This window comes from Macaca thibetana, chromosome 9 (assembly GCF_024542745.1).
Source record: "Macaca thibetana thibetana isolate TM-01 chromosome 9, ASM2454274v1, whole genome shotgun sequence".
Classification (NCBI taxonomy): Eukaryota; Metazoa; Chordata; class Mammalia; order Primates; family Cercopithecidae; genus Macaca; species Macaca thibetana.
The window spans coordinates 100,461,411-100,468,464 of record NC_065586.1 but is presented as its reverse complement, the minus strand read 5'-3'; the positions used below and the strand labels follow the sequence as shown (position 1 = coordinate 100,468,464).

The 7,054-nt window shown below is 49.1% G+C and overlaps 1 pseudogene across 1 annotated transcript; it reads left to right on the top strand.

The window, feature by feature from the left end:
• Nucleotides 1-84: 84 nt before the first annotated feature.
• Nucleotides 85-1,876, top strand: LOC126963048 (uncharacterized; annotated as a pseudogene). Its single transcript, XR_007728903.1, has one exon. The product of XR_007728903.1 is annotated as an uncharacterized LOC126963048 (transcript).
• The last annotated feature ends 5,178 nt before the right edge of the window (nucleotides 1,877-7,054 follow it).

Genomic DNA, 7,054 nt, shown 5'->3' with positions numbered 1-7,054 from the left:
CGTTCACACCCCTGGTGGCATCTGCCAGCCCTGTTCTGGGGACAAGGCGGGCTTTCGTGGGAGCCGTGCTCAGCCTGCCAGGAAGCCAAGCCCTACAGTACAGAGGAAACAGAATTTCAGCGGGAAGCTGGTTTCCTTTCATACCATTGGGATCTGTTGGTAAAGCTGTTATTTGGGTTTAGGGACTGATCCCTTGCAGTTTACTTCTCGATCACCATGAATGGCCAAGATGGTGACAGAACATGCTATGTAGAGACAATGCAAATATTGGATTTGGTGTAATTCTTTTTGCATCCCAGATCCAGTCTGTACTTGAATATGAGCAGAGGATCTACAAGAAGGCTGACAGGGAACCGTGTTAAGACCCAGCACCGCTATTCCCAGGAGCCCCTGGCCTGACCATCTTGCAGCCAAAGCACTAACAGGGACAGGTGTGGGAATGTCCAACTTTGATCCACATCCTGCACAATAGTGGTCCCGCCATGGCTGCCACTTTTTTATACTATTTGGAGAAAAGACCTTGTATAAATTCGAGGCCCGAGTGACTAACGTCTCTGTCACACAGAAATGGGTACTTGGTGGCATAGAGAAACCCAGCCACTTTTTCAGCTATGCTTCTCACTCAGGTGCACCCCTTCTGCTGTCCTTTCCCCAACGTACTGGATCCCGAGCATGGTGGATGTCATTTGCCACAGTGGATGCCAGCTCAGCAGCCCTGCACCTCTCTTTATTCTCTCCAAAGCTGGTCTCTCTGACTCTCATTGTGGTAGGGGGAGGATGGATGCTAAAGGTAGAAGCTGACCTGGAAAAAGAGACACACAGGGTGACTGTGGCAAAGGACAGCTGGAAAAGAAGCTCTATCACTTCTTCATTGGCAACCGCAAGGCGCCTGAGGCCATGGCACTCCCAGAGGCTGCGCGCAGGGCCAAGCCTCTCAACCTCTTCTGGCCCTGCGTCCTGCAGCGAAGTGTCTACTGTAAGACAGTGGACTTCTTCGATGAGGCGCTCCATCTCCAGGTCTGGTTCAGGGGGATCAGGAAGCCTCTTCTCCACCTGTGGCTTCACTGGCCCTTTGAGATTTTCTCTCACCATCACTTCAGTTACCCTTGCAGGGGGCCAGGGTCGAGAATATACCTGTGTTCTCCCTCCAGGGTTTCAGCCGGCCTTGCCTTCCAGAGAGCACAAAAAAACTGGACAGGGGTGCCCAGTTCCCCCATATACTGAAGGAAGGAGATCCTTCCCCTATCCCTAGGAGCTCTCTCAACCAGCCTCAGAAAGCTTGAGAAAATGGACCCTTTGCCCAGCCAGGGTTAATTCCTGGTGGGGCAGCTCGGCTGTGATCAGGGCAACCAAACCTGTAGGAAGGCTTCCAGTGTGAGCTGGAATTAGACTGAACACGTGCTTGGGCCTACCTCTCCCTAGACCCAGCTGCGGGGCACTCCAGGGAATGAACCAGCTCAAGTGTGTCCCTAACAGCAGCCTGGAGTTACCCCGAACCCCTCACAGCCCCACCCTCCTCATTCCATCAGATGCATTTGTAGAATCGGGGCAAATTTCCTTATTTATTTATGGCCCATGCCTTTCCCCGCACTTCATCCTGATCCGGTTTTGCTTTGAAGAGACTCCAATAACAAAAAAACAGCCTCCAGAAGCCAAACCTGTGCCTCGATCTCCCACAGCTTCTCCTTTGCTTCCAGGAGAAAGTTCACTGAAAAAAAAAAAAACCTTCAGCTTCTTGTTTATACGGAGACAGCAGAACTCGGTGGGGAAATGAGAATCTTTTCTGCACCAAAGCTGCTTCTAAAGCAGAAAGCAGTGGCGCTCTTGGTGTTTCATGCTGCCTTATTTATATTCAAGGAAGAATTAAATCTTGCAAGCAGTAGAAATGGTCACAGTGTTTGTTTTTAACTTCAGGAAATCTGTGAGGCTCTCAGGGCACAGCTGGGGACAGGGTTGTGGATTTCCTACTGACAGAGCAGAAGCTTTCACTCCCTTTTTATTCTTAAACTTTCAGGAAACTTTAAAAAATAACAAAACAGAACATTTCTACCCTGTCTTTGAGGCAACTTGTGTGCTACCTGCAGAGGTCCAGAAAGGGCCTTCAAAAGCTGGCTGTAGGGTGGATTCCAGCCTGAGACCTTATTTCACAGAGCTGATGTGAGCTGAGAAATACAGGAGCTGGAACTAACAGGAAGCTTTTGGGTTTTAAAGAAAGAGATTGTATTTTAAATAGAGGATGTTGAGTCTTCTAGGGCACTTTGGCCTTTCCACTAAGGACAACCCTGCCCTCTTTCTCCAGAGTCTCTTTCCCAAGGATGCTTGACTTTCCCCAGCATCTACTCACTTGCTTTGCTAAAGAACAAGGGTGAAATGAATAGGGCTGGCCCCTAGGCCAAGAGGCTGGTTATGTTGGGGAAGGGCCTTATGTCCTCAAAAGCGCCAGCCCCTCTGCATGCCTGGCTGAAGCACAGCCCCCGCTGAGAACCTGGGGTGGTGCTCTGGTTTATCATCAAGGGTGTCATCTGAATCACCTGCAGAACCTGGTCCGTTGCCTAGACCCCGCCTCAAACCTACATGGTGCTCAGAATCCAGTCTGGAGTGGTCAGGCTAGGCTTGATTTTTAAAGATTTCCCCCAAGTGACTGATGGTACTCCTAGCTGAGGAAGGCTTCTCACTTTCTTTCTTAATGGAAAGCTAAAGAAAACCCAAGTAGACTACTTTCCCTACAGATCTATTGGAAGATAGATAGACCTGGGAAAAGCCAATGAGCCTGCTTGGAATCTGTGGTCTAAGTGGCATCAGCTATACCACAAACTTCTCATGAGGGCACCCACATTCACACTAGTGCCATAAACATCAGAGAGAGGGCAGGAAGGCGTAAGATGGTGAGCCCTTCTCCCAAGCAGGTCATGAGTAGTCCAAAAGCATTTGTCAGGAGCCTAACATGCATGAGACATTGTAGAAAATAGGAAGATGAATAGGACCAAGCCTGTTCCCTAGGAGAGACAGCAGAAGGTAGCCTTCCAAGTACTGACCTACTCCAAGCATGACCCTGCACTACACATATGGGTATCACCTGGGTGCAGCTTCCTGGGCCGTGTCAGACTCCAGTGGGATCCTGAGAAGTTAGATAGAAGAATCTGCACTTCACCAAGTTCCCCACGTGATTCTGGATGTCCAAGAACCACTGGTACCTGGGGTGATTAGGGAAGGCCTCATGATGGGGTGCTGCCAGATAGAGCCTCTGAAAAATGACCAGGACTGTGGCCAGGAAAGGCATTCCGGCCAGAACCATGGAGTGAGGGTGGGAAGTACCTACTGTATGGCAGGCACCGTTCCGCACACACATTTGTTAATGCACACAGTTCCATGTCAGTCCTATGGTGCGGGTGCTATTCTTATCCTCCCTACTTTCCAGATAAGGAAACAGGCACTGAAGGGGCAAGTGACTTACCTACTGTCAGAGTGGTAAGTAGCACCACCCAGATTCCAACCCAGGGAGTCCTGGTGTATATGTTGGCATATACTCAGAAGTCGTGGCAAATGAGGTTGAAAAGAGTGGGACTGAGCCATGGAAAGCCTTGAATGCTAATACAAGGTAAATTTGGACCTTACAACAAGCAGAGATGGGCCATTGGTGGGTTTTGAGTGAGACAGTAACTTGATTCACCCCCAAACTATGGAGTCCTCATCTATGTGATCAATGTCATCCATGTACTGTGCTGTAGGGTACATGGCTTGCCAGAGCAAGGTTGGTGGCAGCTGGCAGTGGTCAGTGAATATCCAGGAAGTCCTAACTCAAGCCGCCCCAAGGCTGTGATTCAGAACATTTTCGTGGTCCATCTTGTTTCTACCTCATGGGACAAAGCTGGAAGGCTGTTTGGTTTGGCCAGCGACCGAAAGCAGAGGGAGCCAAGAGTCACAGAGTGAAAGGCAATGTGTGCCTTCAACTGGGCCCTCCCTCTCCACCCCACTCCGCCTTGCTGCACCCCTGGCCCTGGGAGGGGCATCTTTTAGAGTTAACTTTTCTCATTGCCATCCAAAAATAGCTTGCTTAAACAACTAGTTTGTTGTTTAAAAAATAAACATAAAAGCAATAATACAGTCATAATTTTAAAATTCAAGTACTAACAGGAAAATTAAGTAACAGACTAACGGTCCCACTTCTGACTTCTTAGTCCACTCCCCAGAGATAACCAATATGAAGTTTTTTGTGCATCCTTCCAAAATGTTTCTGTGTATGCGTCACGTGTATTTATATATGTATGCAACCTTTTAGTCCTTTTTTACATAAATGGCATCATACCGACTAATTCTTCTTGGTTATCTTTTTGAACATTTGGCTCTACCTTATTCTTTAAAATAGCTGCTTACTGGCCGGGTGTAGTAGCTCATGCCTGTAATCCCAGCACGCTGGGAGGCCAAGGCAGGAAAATCGCTTGAGCCCAGGAGTTTGAGACCAGCCTGGACAACATGGCAAACCTTGTCTCTACAAAAAACACATAAATTAGCCAGACATGGTGGCGTGTACCTGTAGTCCCAGCTGCTGAGGAGGCTGGGGCGGGAGGATCGCTTGTGCCTAGGAGGCAGGGGCTGTAGTGAGCCGTGATCTCTCCACTGCACTCCAGCCTGGGTGACAGAGTAAGACCGTGTCTTAAAAAAAAAAAAATATATATATATATACACACACACACACACACACACACACACATATATTTCCCTACCGAGGAACTTTCCCTACTGAGGAACACTTAAGTTGTCTCCACTTTTTGCTGTTATAAACAACACTCTAGTGAACGTCTCTGTGCACAAATCCTGTTTTGAAATGATCCTTCCTCTCCCAGTAATCTCCATATTCTGTACTTCCTGTGTATGGATTCACCACCAAGCATCTTCTAAAAAGAACCATTGCCTGGGATTTATTCAATCGTCATGAATCAACAGTGGGGAAAAGGCGTTTGACCAAGTACTGAGCAACAGCATGTGCTCTGCCTGGGTCCAGCTCTATGTGGGGAACAAGATTATAAGATGGGGGCTCTGTCCCCAAGGAACTGGGTCTAATAGGAAGACTACCAATGGCTGCAAAGTAAGTGAGAGATCAATGAAGTGTGGTAAGTCATTGAAAGTGAAATTGTGTGACTCTGAAGCCCACATGAGCGGAATGTGAAAACAGATCAGCTTTGAGTTTCAGCTGTAACCTCTTTAGCTCCCTTACAAATGGGAAAATGTGAAGAGCCTCCCCAAAGAAAATCAAATCCACATAATTGTTCTGTCTCTCAAATGCTTCTACTTACTCCATTCATCCTAGCCTGGGTCTGGTTTATTTCCTCCTGCACAATGTGGGGCCCTACTTTACAAGTGAAAATGGCATTTTCCACCCTTTGATGTTTCTCTACACCCCCACAAAGAAACTAGAAAATAAAACTCGAAAGAGGGAACCACATAAACCTCAGAGATGTTCAAAGACATTTCTTCCTGATGGGAAAAGGTGGGCCTTAAAAGCGTGAATTGAGAGTTGTAGCACAGGGGTGGGTTAGGGAGTTCGGAAAATTTTGTCCCATCTGTTTCTTTCAAACCCACAGGTCAGTGATATTTTAGGTTTCTTTTGGAGCAACTTTATTTAAAGTAGAAATAGCAAAGACCCACACCCTGTTTCTTCCCATTAGCTGCCGTTGGCTGTCTTCCCAACTGGCCAGAGATGACGCCCACAGCCCCCACGGCCTTGCTGCCATGAAGAAGGCCTTCTTCCTGAAGAAAGGACTGGGCTATGTTAGACCAAAGGTCTCCTGGGACGATGGCCTTGCATCTCTTCCAAAAGGCATGGCTAGTGCTGAATCAGCCCCCCAGGGGTCTGGAAGCTGTAGGTCAGCCCCCAGTTATCCCAGCCAAGGACAGTGAGTCAGCCCATACATACCCCATGTACTCCCACCCCAGGAATCAAAGCCAAGCGAGACTAGAGCAGGTCCTGTATGTAGAGCCAGATTCAGGGCCAGGGAGAAGGTCAGTGGTGTTCAGCCCCCTGGGTATCCACAGCTTTGCCCGGTGCAGTTTCTAAGAAGCCCTCTCCATAGGGACAAAATGCCACAGAGAGGAAACAAATCTATGGAGAGGGCTTCTGGCCAGGCAAGGAAGCTGCACAAGCTCCACGCATCCAGAGCAACACAAGATGCCACACTAAGCTGCAAGGTTGCTCAGCCTGAACGTTTAAATCCAGAGAGAAACAAGAGCAGGCCCCCTGCCCTCTCTCCATATACCCTCTCAATATGGAGGCCTATGCAAGGTCCTGCCCACAAGGTACCAGCCTTCATGACAAAGCTGGCGCCATTGAGAAGGTTAAATGAAAGGGCATGTGTGATGCAGTTAGCTTCGGGCCTGACAAACTCAACAAAAAAACTGCGGAGATTCTTCCCCTTGCTCTAAGGAGGGCTCCTTACAGCCCAACTCCTACTGCCTGGTTCCCCCAGCAGTGTAAGCTGTCCCTCCGCATGGGGGGGAGGGACATGGCTCCTCACACATGGGGGTCTGTCTTCCCTGGGGATTCCCTCACACACCTCCCTTAGGGCCAGACGCTGGCCAGGTGCTCAGAAAATGTTTGTGCACCTCACTGGAGGGGTCTGGGACATGTCCCCTGTTTAGGGAAACAGAAAGAGTCTCTTGCCTCTGCCCTTCTGACCCCTCTGTTCTTGTCCCTCTGCAGGACAGCCAGAGCCTGGACCTGCAGTTGCCATAGCAACAGCGGAGCCAGAGAGAGTACCAGGTGGGGCATCCCTGCGGCTCCAGAGAAGCAGCTACCTCTTCTAGACAGCAAAGTGGGGAAACAGCTATGATAGTGGCCTTGTGATGAGCTCCTGGAAGTGGCCTGGGTTTCTACATCATCCATCCATCCATCCATCCATCCATCCATCCTTCCATTTGCTCAGTCATTCATCACTACTATACACAAGGCACTGTGCCAAACACCAGGAAAACAAAGTCAAGTGGGAAACTATTCCTGCCTTGAGAGAGCTCCCAGTCCAGGGGGGAAAGCAGAAGAGGAAGCCAGCAAGGGCAGGAG